Below are 19,418 nucleotides of genomic sequence, written 5' to 3' on the forward strand. Positions count from 1 at the left end.
AAGGATAAATTGCTACTCAACATATAAAGATGATACATTAAGCTGCAGACAGGCACAATGAGCAGATTGTTACACACTGGGATAGCAGAGTGCAATGGGAGAGGGGTGGGGGAGGAAGCGGAGTAGAAAATGAGATAAGTAGAAACAGGAAGGGACTGGTGGGTGTGTTGGCAAAGAATGAGCACAATGAGGGTCAGGAGATATGAATGGAAGAGGTGGATATATGACAGATGAGGTAGAAACTGTTGGGTGGACACTATGGGGACATAGGTTGAGACTGGAATGTTTTGGGAGTGGGGAATGTGTTGTAAGGGTAACTCCCATCTGTGCAGTTCCAAAAAGCTTATGATGGAAGGAAGGACTCAGATGGACCAGTTGTGAGGCAATGGTTAAAGTCTAGCATGTTTGTTCAGCTGCATGTTGGGCCACAGGGTGGTCTACTTTGCTCTCTGCCACAGGTTGGCAGTGGCCATTCATGCTGATAGACAGTTGGTTGGTAGTCATACCAAGATGGTGGTGGTGGTTAGTGTTTAACGTCCCGTCGACAACGAGGTCATTAGAGACGGACCGCAAGCTCGGGTTAGGGAAGGATTGGAAAGGAAATCGGCCATGCCCTTTCAAAGGAACCATCCCGGCATGTGCCTGAAACGATTTAGGGAAATCACGGAAAACCTAAATCAGGATGGCCAGAGACGGGATTGTACCGTCGTCGTCCCGAATACGAGTCCAGTGTGCTAACCACTGTGCCACCTCGCTCGGTCATACCAAGACGATAAAGTGTGCAATGATTGAAGCAGAGGTGGTATATCACATGGCTGTCTTCACATGTGGGTCAGCCTCTGATGAGGTAGTATCACGGTACTTGAATAGGAAGTGCTGGGTGGATGTGTTAGGCAGGTTGTGCACCTTTGTCTTCCAGAGGGATATTATCCCTGTGGCAATGGCGTGTGATCAGGAGTGGGATGGACTAGGATGTTAGGGAGGTTGGGTGGGTGACATAATACAACTTTAGGAGGGGTATCTTGGATAGGATGTCCCTCATTTCAGGGCATGATGGTAGATAATCAAATCCCTGACAAAGGATGTTGTTCAGTTGCTCCAGGGTGGGGTGGTACTGGGTGACAAAGGGAGCACTCTTTTGTAGCTGGCTCTTGGGGGTGGTGGAAGGATTAGTGGGTGTGTGGGGATATGGGACAGGAAACCTGTTTGCAGACTGGGTCTGGAGGTGGTGCTTGACTGTGATGGCGTTTTTGAGACCTTCAGCAGGCAGCTGACGAAATGCAGGTTGGTGGGTTTAATATGAACAGAGGTGTGGAGACAGCCATCAGAGGGAAGTTGGTCAGTGTCCAGGACGGTGGCACACTGAGGAAAGGAGAACCTAGTTTTTTTATTTATTTATTTTTTTTTTTAGGGCGCAAAACTACTATGGTCATTAGCGCCCGGTCCGTGACTTAGGAAACAGTAAAAACCGAATATGGAAACCAGCAGAAATGGGAACGAAACTCAAAAAATTGGAGAAACTAAAAGCAGAATGACTGACGTCATCTCACTGGCACTAATAAACTCTAGAACGCGATCGGCCGAGTGCGTGTCATCTGCTAAAATGGACTATATATCAGGCGACAGCTGTAGATGGGCGCGTAACGGAGTAAAATAGGGGCACTCAATTAAAAGGTGTCTTACCGTCCACAGCTGAGAGCAGTGGGGACAGAGTGGGGGAGGATCGCCGCTTAAAAGATGTCGATGGCTAAAAAGACAGTGCCCTATCTGGATTCTAGTTAAAATTACCTCTTCCCGACGACACGTTCGGGAGGAAGAGGTCCAAGCACAAGGAAGAGCTTTCACGTCCCGCAATTTATTATGGGGAAGTGTCGACCAATGTGCGTGCCATAAAAGAACAACTAGACGACATAAAACGCTCCGTAGATCGGTGAAGGGAATCGATTGAATAGCTGGCCGAAGAAGGGAGACTGCAGCCTTGGCCGCTATATCGGGCGCCTCATTTTCACAGATACCAACGTGTCCTGGGAGCCAGAGGAACGCCACCGAGACGCCCCCAGGTGGAGCAAGTGCAGACAGTCCTGAATACGGTGGACCAGAGGGTGGACAGGGTAAAGAGCTTGGAGACTGAGGAGAGAGCTGAGAGAATCTGAGCAGATAACATACTGTACCCGCTGATGGCGGCGGATGTAGTGGACAGCCTGGAGAACAGCGTGAAGCTCCGCAGTATAAACCGAACACTGGTTGGGAAGCCGAAATTGATTTGGGGTGTCGCCAACAATATAGGCACTCCCTACACCTAACGATGTTTTCGAGCCATCAGTGTAAATAAATGTGGCTTCCTTCATTTTTGCACATAGAGCAGCAAATGCCCGACGATAAACAAGTGAAGGGGTACCATTCTTGGGGAACTGACAAAGGTCACGGAGCAGGCAGATCCGGGTACAGAGCCAAGGCGGTGCTGTACCCCAAGTTGTCAAGAAGGTTTTAGGAAAGCGAAAGGAAAGAGAATGGCGAGGTTGACGGAAGCGGACTCCCGGTGGTAGTAGGGAGGAAGGGCGGCCTGCATACCCTACATCAAAGGAGGCGTCGAAAAAAAATGTCATGGGCTGGATTAGCAGGCATGGAAGACAGATGGCTAGCATAACGACTCAGAAGAACTGCTCGCCGATGGGACAGCGGAGGTTCAGCAGTCTCAGCATAAAGGCTTTCCACAGGGCTGGTGTAAAAAGCTCCAGACACTAAACGTAATCCACGGTGGTGGATAGAGTCGAGACGACGAAGAATAGACGGCCGAGCAGAGGAGTAAACTATGCTTCCATAGTCCAATTTCGACCGCACTAAGGCGCGATAGAGGCGGAGAAGGACCACTCGGTCCGCTCCCCAGGAGGTACCATTCAGGACACAGAGGGTGTTGAGGGATCGCAGACAGCGAGCCGAAAGATAGGAAATGTGGGAGGACCAGCACAGTTTTCTGTCAAACATAAGACCCAAGAATTTAGCGACGTCCAAAAACGGAAGGTTGACAGGTCCTAGATGTAAGGAGGGTGGAAGAAACTCCTTACGTCGCCAAAAATTAACACAAACGGTCTTACTGGGAGAAAAACGGAAGCCGGTTTCGATGCTCCAAGACTGGAGGCGATCGAGACATCCTTGAAGACGTCGTTCAAGAAGGCTGGTCCATTGACAGCTGTAGTAGATCGCAAAATCATCCACAAAGAGGGATCCCGAGACATTAGGAAGGAGACAATCCATAATTAGATTTATGGCAATGGCAAACAGTACAACACTTAGCACGGAGACCTGGGGTACCCCGTTTTCTTGGGAGAAAGTACGGGAGAGAGTAGTGTTCACCCGCACTCTAAATGTGCGCTCTGCCATAAATTCGCGAAGAAAAAGGGGCAGCCGACCTCGAAAGCCCCAAGGGAACAGTGTGCGGAGGATGCCTGTCCTCCAACAGGTACCGTATGCTCTCTACAGATCAAAAAATATTGCTACTGTTTGGCGTTTCCGGAGAAAAGTGTTCATGATATAAGTGGAGAGAGCAACAAGATGGTCAACTGCAGAACGATGCTTTCGGAAACCGCATTGGGCAGGTGTTAAAAGACTGCGGGACCCCCAGCCACCAAGCTTAACGGCAATTCACCATACGCTCCAAAACCTTACATACACTACTCGTGAGAGAAATGGGGCGATAGCTAGAGGGGAGATGTTTGTCCTTTCCAGGTTTTGGAACAGGAACGACGATAGCTTCCCGCCATCGTCTGGGAAAAGTACTGTAGGTCCAAATTCGATTATAAAGGTGAAGGAGGTAACGCAGACTATGGGTTGATAAATGCAGCAACATTTGGATGTGGATACCATCCGGTCCTGGGGCGGAGGAGCGAGAAGAATAGAGTGCGTGTTGGAGTTCCCACATGGAGAAAACAGTATTATAGCTTTCGCAATTTTGAGAGAAGAAAGCAAGAGGTTGCACTTCCGCTGCATGTTTCTTCAGGAGAAACGCTGGCGGGTAATTTGAAGAGCTCGAAATCTCAGTAAAGTGTTTACCCAAGGAGTTAGAAATTGCGACGGGGTCTACAAACGTATCACGCGCGAGAGTGAGCCCAGAGACCTGGGAGAAACTAAGGCCCCCAGATAACCGTCGAATTCGACTACAAACTTCAGAGGAGGGAGTGAAGTTGTTAAATGAGCTGGTAAAGAATTTCCAGCTTGCCTTCTTGCTATCGTGGATGACGCGATGGCATCGCGCACGGAACTGCTTATAGCGGATACAGTTGGCCAAAGTAGGATGTTGGCAGAAAACGCGAAGAGCACGTCGCCGCTCACGTATTGCGTCACAGCATGCCTTGTTCCACCAAGGAACTGGGGGGGTGTTGGGGCAATTTGGAGGTGCGTGGTATTGAACGTTCCGCAGCTCTAAGAATAACGTCGGTAAGATGTGTGACCTCATCATCGACGCTAGGAAAGCGACAGTCATCGAATGCCGCTAGAGACGAAAAAAGTGTCCAATCGGCTTGGGCAAACTTCCAGCGTTGCGGGCGCATATATGGCAGTTGAGGTTGCAGTCTAACGACACATGGAAAGTGGTCACTCGAGTGTGTATCATCAAGGGCGAACCATTCGAAGCGCCGAGCTAGCGGAACAGTACCGACCGAAAGGTCCAAATGAGAGAAATTTGTCGTGGAGGCAGACAAAAATGTAGGGACCCCAGTGTTGAGGCAAACTAGATCTGCTTGGTGGAAGACGTCTAGCAATAGTGAGCCACGTGGACAAGGATGTGGAGATCCCCAAAGTGGGTGGTGGGCATTGAAGTCCCCAACCAGCAAATAGGGGGGGTGGAAGCTGACCAAGAAGATGAAGGAGATCAGCTCGTGCCATTGGTGTGGACGATGGAATGTATACAGTACAAAGAGAAAAGGTATATCCAGAAAGGGAAAGACGGACAGCGACAGCTTGGAAGGAAGTGTTTAAGTGGATTGGGTGATAATGGAGAGTATCATGGAGAAGAATCATGAGTCCTCCATGTGCTGGAGTGCCTTCAACAGAGGGGAGACCAAATCGGACAGACTGAAAATGGGGGAGAACAAAGCTGTCATGGGGACGCAGCTTTGTTTCCTGAAGACAGAAGATGATTGGCGAGTAGGATCGTAAGAGGATCAACAATTCATTCCGATTGGCTCGAATGCCGCGGATATTCCAGTGGATAATGGACATAGGGTGAACAGAAAATGGAGGAATGTGACCAAGGTTGCCGTCAACTCAACGACTGCTCAGAGCTTGCGACCGACAGCATGGAAAGGCATTCAGCCGAAGGCAGAAGACCCTGATCCCTAGGTTGTTCAGGAGCAGCTCCTGCCACCAGCAATCGGCCGGTTGATCGGCTGCCAGCAGTGCGCCTTGGTGACACAGAAGACGGCCGAGGGTGATTTCCGCCAGGTGGTGCTGTAGATGGGACACGCCTTGGCGGAGAAGGAGATGAACTGGGTTTCTTATTAGCCTTCTTGGAAATATGATGTTTAGATGAAGGAGGAACCGATGGTTGTGAATTTGGGGTACGTAAAAAATCTTCACAAGTATGCTCTTTTTTCGAAGTCTCGGTGTCTGACTTTTGGGCTTGAGATTTAGCAGAACCCGATGAAGGGTGAGCCATAGAGTGGGCAGGCGAAAGCGGTGAGGTTGAACGTGCGATCTTTGTGCTGGCCGATCTGACGACCGTGGTACTAAAGGTGAGGTCGCAAGTCTGCATGGCCGCCTCCATTGTTGGCCGAGGAGAAGCAACGACAGTGCTGTATTTTCCTGTCTGAGGCACGGTGGGCTGTCAACTGGTGAATCATTTTCGAGCAGCAAAGGTCGACACCTTTTCCTTCACTCTGATTTCCTGGATGAGCTTTTCGTCTTTAAAAATGGGGCAATCTCGAGAGGAAGCAGCGTGGTCACCCATACAGTTGATGCAGCGAGGGGATGGAGGTGGACAAGCACCCTCATGGGCATCCTTGCCACACTTAACACATTTGGCCGGATTGGAACAGGACTGGCTGGTGTGATTGAACCGCTGACACCGATAGCAACGCGTAGGGTTTGGGACGTAAGGGCGAACGGAAATTATCTCATAGCCTGCTTTGATTTTCAATGGGTGTTGAACTTTGTCAAATGTCAAGAAGACAGTGCGGGTTGGAATGATGTTCGTGTCAACCCTTTTCATAACTCTATGAACAGCCATTACGCCCTGGTCAGACAGGTAGTGCTGAATTTCTTCATCGGACAATCCATCGAGGGAGCGTGTATAAACGACTCCACGCGAGGAATTTAAAGTGCAGTGCACTTCAACCCGGACAGGGAAGGTGTGGAACAGTGAAGTGCGCAGCAATTTTTGTGCATGGAGGGCACTGACTGTTTCTAACAACAAGGTGCCATTCCGTAATCTGGAACAAGACTTTACAGGACCTGCAATTGCGTTGACACCTTTCTGAATAATGAAAGGGTTGACCGTGGAGAAGTCATGACCTTCGTCAGACCGAGAAACAACAAGGAACTGTGGCAACGATGGAAGAACTGTCTGTGGCTGAGACTCAGTGAACTTACGCTTGTGAGCAGACATAGTGGAAGATGAGGAAACCATTGCGGAAGAATCCCCCATGATTACCGGCGTCTCCGATGGCGTGCTCCTCCCTTGTGGGGGCCCTCTCTGAGGGCACTCCCGCCTTAGGTGATTGTTCACACCTCAGGTCACACCTCCCGACAAACGGACGGAGGGACCTATCGGCACTTTCGGAAGGTATCAGATCGGATAATCACCCCTCCCTGGGCCTGGCCATTACCAGGGGGTACATACGTGTCCTACCTGTCTCCCTGGGGCGGGGAATTACGCGTTACCCTGTCACCGGCTACGCATGGAAATGCGTGGGTCGACCTTCAGACACGCACAGGGAGGAAAAAAGAGAAAGGGAAAGGAAAGAAGAGGGGTCTCAAACGCCGCAGCAGAGAAAAGGGCAAAGAGAAGAGGTAAGGAAAAGAGAAGGACAGAGGAAGGACTAAGACTTGCAAGCAGAGAAAGCAAAGAATTTGTTACAGTTTCGAGCGTCCGTCTGCGGACGTAGGCACAAACCATACTCCCAGAGGGGGAAAGGGAAGGAAAGAGCCAGAGGTGAGGGGGGGGGGTGGAAGATGGGGGGGGGGGAAGATGGGGGGGGGGGAAGGATGCGGAAAGGGAAGGTGCAGCCCAGAAAGGAAGGAAGGCCACATTAGCTCGGGGTCCCGTGCTCGCTACGCACGTATCCACGAAAGAGTTGTGGACCCCCTGGCGGGCGGGGGGGGGGGGGGGGGGGGGGTTAGAACCTGGTGTAGCAGATGGGAGAAAAGGTGTTCAGGTTCTGAAGGAATGAGGATAGGTGTCATGGCACTGAGTCCAGATCATGAAGACATGATCAATGAACCTGGATTAGACCAGTGTGGTTTGGTGTTTTGTGAGGCTATGTAGATGTCCTCTAGATGTATTAGTTGAAAACAGTCTTTGTTGCAAAATTCTTCATTTGAGGGTTGTCTGTACCGACTTCACAATAACTGAAGGTATTTTAAATCCATCTTTGCAGGCATGGTACAAAATACAACCGTGGCAAATGAGGAAATACCTACCAAAAAAAAAAATTTTAAGTACTGATACCAACATCTTTTGTAATGAACTGTTTTTTAGATGGACAAAGCAAGCCAAATGGTATATGTATTTTACCAGAACCACTGATGTTATTTTATTTCAATAAAACAACACACTTCTGTGACAAAAATACACATTTCCTTGGAGATGCAAGACAGTTTTAAAAATACCTTCAGTGATTTCAGAAAGGACCTCAGAAAAAAATAGCTCTCTTGAAAGAAGTGTATAAGGCAGGGAAGTGTTGTGTAAACAAACACTATAGGTGACCACCAATAAAATGTTGGTTCTACTTTGTTTATTACTGTCTATTATTACCCACTCCACTATGTTATGTCTATTATTTTACAGGTACTGTGTGATTTTTCTTTTAATAAATATATAAGTACATACCGTACAAACTGCTAGTGACTGCCACAATTGTTTTCTTTTTACTGTCCATACTTTCTAACAAATAAACTACTTTCAAAGTGCTAAAAAGGTCTAGAATAAAAAGTGTCTATAAAATACCACATTTTACAATGTACTTGTTGTGAGAATGTCACAATGACCTCTGGCCTGCCAAATTGCACTGCAGTCCTGGCTCCAGAGATAGACCATGAAAATTCGCCACCTTATGCCACACAAACAGATCCAGCCTGCGGGCAGATTAGTGAAACTAGATACATTGGGCAGGGCCTGCAAGTTAGTGGGAAATGATGGGCTTCAGATCGGGATGCCCGAACTGTTAGACATACCTGCAGAAATCGCCTGCAGTTTTAGCCCATCACAGAAATCCACTCATGTAGCCAGCTACTCATGATTCACAGACAGCATGTTGATGAAATGAGACTGTGGTGATCAATCCATGCAACAGATTACTTGTGCGAATACTCTTGGACTCAATAAAATGAGGATAGGTATCAACACACCGTAATGATGATTGTTGAGCTGCAGACAGGCACACAGAAAAGACAATCCCACTCTCACAACCAAATTTTCAGCCATAGCCTTTGTCAGAAAATGAGAGCGCACACACATTCACACAATCGCTCAGACAAAAGTCATGCATACATAACTGCCTTCTCTGGCCAATGCATTTACAGTCTCCAAGAATCAGATCCAAACAAAAGACTCCTCATGTCTTCCTGCCTCTCATCGGCAGGTGCTAGGCTAGCAGCAAGAAATGGTGGCAGCACTGACTGCAACCTGAGGGGTGCGGTAGGAAGGGGAGAAGCAGTAGGAATTAGGAAGTAGGGAAGCGGCACATGCACTCAGCCGTGTCTGACCAGCGATGATTCATGACATCTCTCAGTGAACAAACCACTTCATCTACTGAGACAAAAACAAGATTTTTCCAGAAGTTTTTCCTTTTTTTTTAAATTTCCATAGTGTTTCCCTGATTTCCCTGACGTGTTTGAAATTCCCTGATATTACCTGATTCCCAGAACTTGTGGCAACCCTGACACTAATCAGCTACAATGACGTGTCCAGGATTGTTGGGTTTGTGGATTTTGGGGAGCATTTTGAAGATTAGTATGCAGGCTGTCATTGAGGTGAAGAAGGAAATGGATTCAAGTGAGAGATTTCACTAGTCTCTGGAAGAGCATTTATTTACAACAACAGCTCCGTAAGTTATCCTACAGCCACCTTGGAGCACCACTATCCAACCCCTACCTTACATGCAATGGTGCTCCTCATCAACCACTCATAGCACCCAGACTCTGCCCACGTGAAATTTACAACTTGCAATATCCCCCAAAACTCCCTACCAACACCCTACCAAATCCAGGGCTGGAACAATTTCAGAATACTGTTGTTCACCTTTCCACCAAAATCATTAGCCCCCCACAGAAGTTTCTGTCCTATCCATAGACCTAATTTTCAGCCCTACACCAAAATTTAACCTTGTAGGATTTGTCGAAGACTTACTCTCCTCCAGATCTCAGTAATGGAAACACTTCTTTGATACCAGATCTACCAACCAAAGCTAATCTAATCCTAACACTGAACCTTGCCTCTCCCTGTTCATATCACCATCCAATCGTGATCTTGCTCCGCCCCCTCCGCCTCCCCAAACCATCCCGTTGTCAGCCTCCATAAATTCGTTTAAATCCAACTTTCCCCCACCATCCTTACACAAGTACCTTCCTGAAGACACCAGCATCTGAGCAGGAAAAATGATAGCCATACCAGCCTTGAAACTAATCCTCATCATTATCATCATCCTACCTGCAGCCAAAGATAACACCACTGTCATTATGAACTACAATGACTACCTGACATAAAGCCTGCCAGTTGCTTGGCTCCTCTACCTACAAATTCTGCCGGAGTGATGCCATCTCTGAAGTCCAACAAAATCTCCAGTACCTGCTCAAAGCCTTAGGCCCTTCCCAGAACTGTTCCCATGAATCCATTTATCTTCTCACACCCATGACATCCCACTCACCCACCTTCCCTGGTACACTTGCAAATAAATTTATGGCTCTGCATTGTAACTCTTTGCATTATTTCTTCAGCGGCATCACTTTCTAAATAAAATTCAATGACGTTTCACAGTCTGCATAATTTCCTAAAATGTTTACAGGCTCTGTAATACCGAACAACTCTGCATCGAATATGCAACTGAACATAGAGCCGTTAATAGTGGTTCATTGACACTCGGGTGTACACTATCACATTCTCTGATTCAACCTCTTGCGTCATGAACAACTGTTCGACCATCAAATGCTACTGGCAATGTCTTGTGCAACTTGTAGTAGAAAATTGCAGCGAAATGCAGGAAGATCTGCAGCGGATAGGCACTTGGTGCAGGGAGTGGCAACTGACCCTTAACATGGACAAATGTAATGTTTTGCAAATACATAGAAAGAAGGCTCCTTTATTGTATGATTATATGATAGCGGAACACACACTGGTAGCAGTTACTTCTGTAAAATATCTGGGAGTGTGCGTACGGAATGATTTGAAGTGGAATGATCATATAAAATTAATTGTTGATAAGACGGGTGCCAGGTTGAGATTCATTGGGAGAGTCCTTAGAAAATGTAGTCCACCAACAAAGTAGGTGGCTTACAAAACACTCGTTCGACCTATACTTGAGTTTTGCTCGTCAGTGTGGGATCCATACCAGGTCGGGTTCACAGAGGAGATAGAGAAGATCCAAAGAAGAGCGGCATGTTTCGTCACAGGGTTATTTGGTAAGTGTGATAGCGTTACGGAGATGTTCAGCAAACTCAAGTGGCAGACTCTGCAAGAGAGGCGCTCTGCATCGCGGTGTAGCTTGCTGTCCAGGTTTCGAGAGGGTGCGTTTCTGGATGAGGTATCGAATATATGGCTTCCCCCTACTTATACCTCCTGAGGAGATGATGAATGTAAAATTAGAGAGATTCGAGCGTGCACGGAGGCTTTCCAGCAGTCGTTCTTCCCGTGAACCAAACGCGACTGAAACAGGAAAGGGAGGTAATGACAGTGGCATGTAAAGTGCCCTCCGCCACACACCATTGGGTGACTTGCGGAGTATAAATGTAGATGTAGTACCAGGGGGCATTCACTAAGCAATTCAATGCCTTTTTTCCTTCCTCGGCCAATTTTGATTGAAAAAATACAGATTTGTTGTGGAACATCTTAGAATATTCCCACTTCAGCCCTTACAGTTTCATGAAGTTCCAAAAGGTGGCGGCAATATACATAGCCGTCCAAATGGCATCTGTAACAGAAGTGTGCTTCACGCAGAGAGCAGTCATTGAGTTTCTTTTGGCAGACAACCAGAGCTTCACAAATATTCGTAGGCATCTGCAAATGTCTACTGAGACCTGAAAATGAACAAAAGCACTGTCAGTCATTATGCAATGCATCTATTATCGCTACGAGGTCACGCAAAGCTGTCCAATCTCCACCGTGCCAGCCAGCCGCACACAGCTGTGGCTCCTACAATGGTGGACTCTAATTTGATGTGATCAAAGGATCACAATCAGGCACCTCACTGCGCAACTGGATATCTCTGTTGATACTGCTGACACATCCTTTGTTGGGATACTCAAAGGTGGATGCCAGCTCAGTTCCTCGTCACCTAACAGAAGATCATATAGACCAATAAAGGACAATCTAGCCATAATTGCTTGTGCGTTATAATGTTGATCATGAAAATATTTTGTCAAACATTGTCACGGGTAATGAAACCTGGGTTCATCACTCTAAACCGGAAACAAAATGGCACTCCCTGTGTGACAAAGCAAGTTGGGATCTTTTTACTTTCTCTCATTTTGCTATCTGTTTCCTTATATTCATTTTTTAATTTTTTGCCTGATCACCATTAACATACATGCGTATAATCTGCATTTCCATAAAAGAGAAAGGCTGACCCTCAGTTTTAAAGAATATAGCACCAGATATAAATTTGTGCTTAGTTTTATGTATATAATTAATTTCCTAATTTATTTTGACCACTCCTAATTAATAGCTTTGTTATGGGGTGAAATCAGTAATTGTCTCAAGACTTAAATTTTATTGTTGGCTTATAAACAAATATGAATTCTGTAATAGTTATTAATATTTGGAAGAACTACTACCAGCATTCTTAAAGTATTTATTTGGCTCTATTCGAAAACATGTTAGCAAAGCCAGCCCTTATTTGATTCCAAAATAATTACCAGATTTGTCACAAGCATTGTTTGCATAACTATATCTGTTAATTTCATTATTTAAACAAATAATTCAGCCTAACCTTTGTAGTAGAAGGAACTGTTCGAAAGGAGGAATTTTTCTATATAATTAGTTAATTGAATGAGTTATGTTTTAATTGTAATTTCTGTAACTCAAACATCGAACAATGTATAGTTTCAGTGCCTATTATTGTGAGGATATATAAAGGCCTGATTTTTGGTCCCACAACAGTCAGTCCACAGCTGATTTTCAGACGAGAAACCTGTATTGGTTAGATCAAAAACAATGCATCAACTTAACCATGAAATAAGTTTAACACAAATAGGTCATGTGTTAAAATAATGACAGTGTCTACCCAATAGTCTCACACGTGCCGTATTATTCTGCAAGAACTGTGTGGTTAGGTCTTTACTGCTCACAGATGTTAAACGGTAAACTATTGTAGCGGTATGCTGACTTTGCCAGCAAACTATTAATGAGGCTTATCAAAAGTTAACCAATAGTGAACTGGCCATATTAACTGTGTAATATTGGGGGGTTGTGAACAGTGAAAGTAAAGAACTGTGAAATGCAATCGTGCAACTGTCTGCTACATCATTGACAGTAGTCAGTGTTGAACTTCCACCCCTCGCCCTCATTTTTAAGCCAGTATAGCAACACATTACGTCACACCGAAGACTATCAACGAAGAACTTAAGCAGGCAAACGTCACATTTGTTGCCCTACTACTGTCTTTGGGCACAATAAATTAGGACTTGTGAACTTTGAACAATGAACTCAACGGTTTACAGTAGACTGATTTTAACAGAGGACATGCAACAGTCAATCAGCGCATGGGTTTCATGACTACAATATGACAGCAGCCAATCAGCGGGGGGTTCCATTGAAGCAGCCACTGAGTACAGGAGCAGCCCATCAGCACGCAGGTGGATAAGCCGACCGGGATAAACAACTCGCCTCACCGAGAAAATTACAACTTGCAGCATCTGTGCAGATGACGAAACAAGATAACAGCTGCAGCAGCAACTGCAGAAGACAAGTGAATAAAGATAAAGTAATTCATAGCAAAGACCATTTTATATGAAGTAATACACAACGAGTGGCCTCAACAAGAAGACAGTGTGATGGGGGAAAATGGACAACAGGAGAGTGATGTGATTGATAACAAAGCTGTAGGGGTTAAGTTTTTAAATGAACAGAAAGACTTAATTTGGACTGATTCTGTATACGATAGTGGTTATAAATCAGACATGAGTGTAACTTTGAATGATGGGGACGAAAGTCCTTTTGTAGATGAAATGACAAAACCATCATCTACATTGTGTTGTGATGTGAGCAAAATGGACGAAAACAGTACTGAAGCGGATGAAATCGTTAAGGCTAAGGGGAAGGAATCTAACAGCGAAAGTCAGCAAGGGCAAAAGTTTATGGCAGACGGAAAATTGGAAGTGATGTTAAGGCAAATTATGAGTAGTATGAGTACGAAAGAAGACATTAGTAGATTGGAAAATAGCATGAAAGAAGACATGACTGGGTTAAAGGACGAACTGCAGAAAGAAATTAAAAAGGAAATCAAAGTAGTCAGCTCTAATCTTACAGAATTAAATAAGAAGGCTGAGGCAGTAGTCAAAGATTGTGATGAAAAGATAAAGAATTTAGTACACAATACAAATAAGAAATTAACATTAATGAGTAGTAAATGTGCAGAAGAGAAAGAAGCTTTGTGATGATTATAGTAGGATGTTGGAGGCTTCTGAGAAACAGTGTAAAGATGAAGTCAAAGCAGCCACGAAACTTTGTGCTGATAATAGGGTTAAACTTGAGAACCAAATCGACCAGATTAAAAATGACTTAGCAACTGAGGTAAATAGCAAGTGTGCAGTAGTGGTAGAGGAGAAACCGGTAAAAGTAAATGAAAATGTAGATTCAAAATTGGCTAAAATAGAGAAAAATGTGAAAGAGGTACAAAATCCAAAGCTTAGAGAAAGTGACAGTGGGTCTGATTCTGACAGCAGTTGTAATGATGCTAGCAATGATGAATCCAGTAGTGATGAGGACGAGGTATTTGAATTTATAATTGATAATGTTGACAATGTGTTAAGTAAAGAAAGAATAGAGGAGTATAATGTTTGGCCTAATAAAGAGTTAAGAGTCTGAGAGTGGTAATGAGGAAGAGTACCATGCTATCTGTCATTTGATTGTCTGATAATTATTTTGGTAGGCAGGATGATAGTTTTTCCAGAGAAAGAATTAATGAGGATTTGTTGTATGAAGAAGATCAAATGGTAAGTAAAAAGGAAGTGTGGCACCCTGTAATAACAGCATGTGTACAAAGTATACATGTTAAGTGTTTACTGGACAGTGGTAGTAATTTGAATGGCATTTCACAGTCATTTTTTGAACCTATTAAGAACACAGAGGATATAATAGTGATGCAAGTTTCTGGAATAAAAATTATTGGTGCTACTGGTAAGCTATCAAAGGGTGTGAAACGAGAAGTACTATTAACTGTGGAATTGGCAGGACAGCTGTTGGAGTACAATTTCACGGTGATCCAAAATCTCAGCACTGATGTAATATTTGGGACAAATTTCTTGTGCAAATAGCAAGTACAGGGTTCAACATTTTGTGTTAGATTCATTATGCGATAATGATGATGAAAAAAACATGGCAGTGATATTTGGTAAAATCTATGAGATACTGTGTTTATTCTGGTTTTATGAAATGAATGTTTTTGTTGTGCCGATTACAACTCAGCATCTCCGCTATATGGTGAGTAGCAACTTCCCTTCTCTAATATTGTCATGGTCAGAGAATTTCTATCGGAAAGGTAAACAGAAAATGAAAGATGTCAGCATATGTGGAGGAGAAGATGCAGATTATTTGAAAACTATAATGAACATATGAAGTAATCAGCTCATGTGCGTAAACAGTATAATTTGGTGCAGCAGCAGAGGCAATATGCAGTAAGAACCATCTTGAATACTTGGTCTTAATATTAATTATACCTGGAAGAATCCTGGAGATACTAAAAGGTATCACATAGATTATATAATGGTAAGACAGAGATTTAGGAACCAGGTTTTAAATTGTAAGACATTTCCAGGGGCAGATGTGGATTCTGACCACAATCTATTGGTTATGAACTGCAGATTGAAACTGAAGAAACTGCAAAAAGGTGGAAATTTAAGGAGATGGGACCTGGATAAACTGAAAGAACCAGAGGTTGTAGAGAGTTTCAGGGAGAGCATAAGGGAACAATTGACAGGAATGGGGGAAAGAAATACAGTAGAAGAAGAATGGGTAGCTCTGAGGGATGAAGTAGTGAAGGCAGCAGAGGATCAAGTAGGTAAAAAGACGAGGGCTAATAGAAATCCTTGGGTAACAGAAGAAATATTGAATTTAATTGATGAAAGGAGGAAATATAAAAATGCAGTAAATGAAGCAAGCAAAAAGGAATACAAATGTCTCAAAAATGAGATCGACAGGAAGTGCAAAATGGCTAAGCAGGGATGGCTAGAGGACAAATGTAACGATGTAGAGGCTTGTCTCACTAGGGGTAAGATAGATACTGCCTACAGGAAAATTAGAGAGACCTTTGGAGAGAAGAGAACCACTTGTATGAATATCAAGAGCTCAGATGGCAACCCAGTTCTAAGCAAAGAAGGGAAGGAAGAAAGGTGGAAAGAGTATATAGAGGGTTTATAAAAGGGCAATGTACTTGAGGACAATATTATGGAAATGGAAGAGGATGTAGATGAAGATGAAATGGGAGATAAGATACTGCGTGAAGAGTTTGACAGAGCACTGAAAGACCTGAGTCAAAACAAGGCCCCGGGAGCAGACAACATTCCATTAGAACTACTGATGGCCTTGGGAGAGCCAGTCATGACAAAACTCTACCATCTGGTGAGAAAGATGTATGAGACAGGCGAAATACCCTCAGACTTCAAGAAGAATATAATAATTCCAATCCCAAAGAAAGCAGGTGTTGACAGACGTGAAAATTACCGAACTATCAGTTTAATAAGTCACAGCTGCAAAATACTACCGCGAATTCTTTACATACGAATGGAAAAACTGGTAGAAGCGGACCTCGGGGAAGATCAGTTTGGATTCCGTAGAAATGTTGGAACACGTGAGGCAATACTAACCTTACGACTTATCTTAGAAGAAAGATTAAGAAAAGGCAAACCTACGTTTCTAGCATCTGTAGACTTAGAGAAAGCTTTTGACAACGTTAACTGGAATACTCTCTTTCAAATTCTGAAGGTGGCAGGCGTAAAATACAAGGAGCGAAAGGCTATTTACAATTTGTACAGAAACCAGATGATAGTTATAAGAGTTGAGGGGCATGAAAGGGAAGCAGTGGTTGGGAAAGGAGTGAGACAGGGTTGTAGCCTCTCCCCGATGTTATTCAATCTGTATATTGAGCAAGCAGTAAAGGAAACAAAAGAAAAATTCGGAGTAGGTATTAAAATTCATGGAGAAGAAGTAAAAACTTTGAGGTTCGCCGATGACATTGTAATTCTGTCAGAGACAGCAAACGACTTGGAAGAGCAGTTGAACGGAATGGACAGTGTCTTGAAAGGAGGATATAAGATGAACATCAACAAAAGCAAAACGAGGATAATGGAACGTAGTCAAATTAAATCGGGTGATGCTGAGGGGATTAGATTAGGAAATGAGACACTTAAAGTAGTAAAGGAGTTTTGCTATTTAGGGAGTAAAATAACTGATGATGGTCGAAGTAGAGAGGATATAAAATGTAGACGCAATGGCAAGGAAATCGTTTCTGAAGAAGAGAAATTTGTTAACATCGAGTATAGATTTAAGTGTCAGGAAGTCGTTTCTGAAAGTATTTGTATGGAGTGTAGCCATGCATGGAAGTGAAACATGGACGATAACCAGTTTGGACAAGAAGAGAATAGAAGCTTTCGAAATGTGGTGCTACAGAAGAATGCTGAAGATAAGGTGGGTAGATCACGTAACTAATGAGGAGGTATTGAATAGGATTGGGGAGAAGAGATGTTTGTGGCACAACTTGACTAGAAGAAGGGATCGGTTGGTAGGACATGTTTTGAGGCATCAAGGGATCACAAATTTAGCATTGGAGGGCAGCGTGGAGGGTAAAAATCTTAGAGGGAGACCAAGAGATGAATACACTAAGCAGATTCAGAAGGATGTAGGTTGCAGTAGGTACTGGAAGATGAAGAAGCTTGCACAGGATAGAGTAGCATGGAGAGCTGCATCAAACCAGTCTCAGGACTGAAGACCACAACAACAACAGCAACAACAACAACAACAATATTAATTGTGGTAAATGTAAGTGTGTGTGTACAGTGCAATCAGTATATGGAGATAACTATCTGTGTCATGGTACAGCCTCTTCTAGAATTAAGGAAATGAAACTATACACATAGTTGCCTGGAGTAATGTGTGCAGAAAGAATAAGCAAGACTTGTATTATATAGCCCCTCAGGCTAGAATCTGAAGCAATTTGATGGAATACAGTGAAATAATAGTTTTCTTTATGTGACATTTTTGTCTGATCAGTAATGAGAGTTAAGTTTGCCTTAGCATAAGGACCTGTTACTGTGGAGTGTTTTTCAGTAGAATCAATTTCGCACTAGATAAGAAGAGCTGGTGTTTATTTATCAGATAATAAAGCAATAATGAACTAATAAAATGAATAAAGTTAGGGTCTTAATGGTTAGGGAGCCTGTCTTTGCAGTAGGGATATTTTTTTGAGAATACACTCCACTAGCTAACGAGGTAAGAAATGTAAGTAAAATAATGGAGCTGACAGGCAAGATTGAGTAATGAAAAAGATAACTGTATACAAACAAAAGTAGTGTAACTATACTGATGATCTATTTTTGAACTAGGCAGCATTGGGTACTGTGTGTATTGTGCAATTCGTGACACTGTGTCTGGGAATGAGAGCTTAATAAAAAGACCAATATTTTAGTGAGGTACAAGTCCAATAATGCTTCGTCACGGTATCTCTAAGTTTTCTGAAAACTTCTATTTGTATTGGTCATACTTGGACAATCAACAGTAATGTTTGATAACTGTGGTGCTAGAGTGATGTGAATATTCTTACAGGTCGTCTATTTGGTAACATTCTGTGATTTTGTGAGGATTTAAGTTTCTGGTTGAATGTGAGCTGAGTGGAGAAGTAGGACAATGATTTGATACAACTTTCATCTCCTTAATTTTGATTTGAGTAGTTATTAAGTTATGTGGTGATGACTATTCTTTTTTCATAATATAATGATTAGTAAATCTATGCTACAGCACACCTTGAGTTTTTGCTGGAGATAAGGTACATATTTTGGACATTAAGCTCATATGAATCCATAAATGGTGTAAATTTCAAACCAGGACTTGATATTTTAGTGATTTTGCAAGTGGAGAAGAAACAAAAATCTTTCAAGTTTAATCAGTTTCAGACTGAGTTATGACCTAGTGCAGTGTTTTATAGTGTAATGTGCACTTGATACCTTTCGTACTATAGTCAATTTTAGTGCTAAATATTGTGATGTTATGAGAACTATGTAATGTATTTATTTATGATGTAATTATCATTATTTGCCTTTAGCATGAAACATTTTTTTCCTTATACTTAGTTAGAAATAAAAGTGTATTACAGTACAGTATTTTTTCTAATTTTTTATGTACTGTGGCGGAGGAGAACCACCTCCAAGGGAACTGACAGCAGTGCATTTCCTTACTAACTGCCACTTGGACCTGTTGGAGGCAATGGACATTTGGTGAGAAAATGTGTTAAAGATCATTAAAAGAGTGAAGTGTTTGTGCAAAATACTGAACATTGAAAAAGTGAAATTTTTGTCTGAAAATGAACTGCAATGTGCACTGCAATTTAACTTTTTGAAACCCATGATCATTTATTGTTTTATGAAAGACAGGACTTGTATAAAGCGAAATATATATTAGTATGTAATCTTTGTTTACCCTAAAGGGGCATCACCTATGATGAAGATGGCCAATTTTTATTAAAAATATAACTTGTGGGTATTTTGTGCCATTGTACAATACACTATACGTAAATATTTTGTATGGCCACTTCATATAAGTAGGAATTTGGAAAACATGTGTA

At 43.2% G+C, this 19,418-nt stretch overlaps 1 protein-coding gene across 1 annotated transcript in view; it reads right to left on the bottom strand.

The window, feature by feature from the left end:
- LOC126226731 (DNA-dependent protein kinase catalytic subunit-like) overlaps positions 1-19,418 on the bottom strand; it is a 563,510-nt gene that overhangs the window by 406,870 nt on the left and 137,222 nt on the right. The gene's annotated exons all lie outside the window — the stretch shown is intronic.

The sequence above is a fragment of the Schistocerca nitens genome, chromosome 1 (genome assembly GCF_023898315.1).
Source record: "Schistocerca nitens isolate TAMUIC-IGC-003100 chromosome 1, iqSchNite1.1, whole genome shotgun sequence".
Classification (NCBI taxonomy): domain Eukaryota; kingdom Metazoa; phylum Arthropoda; class Insecta; order Orthoptera; family Acrididae; genus Schistocerca; species Schistocerca nitens.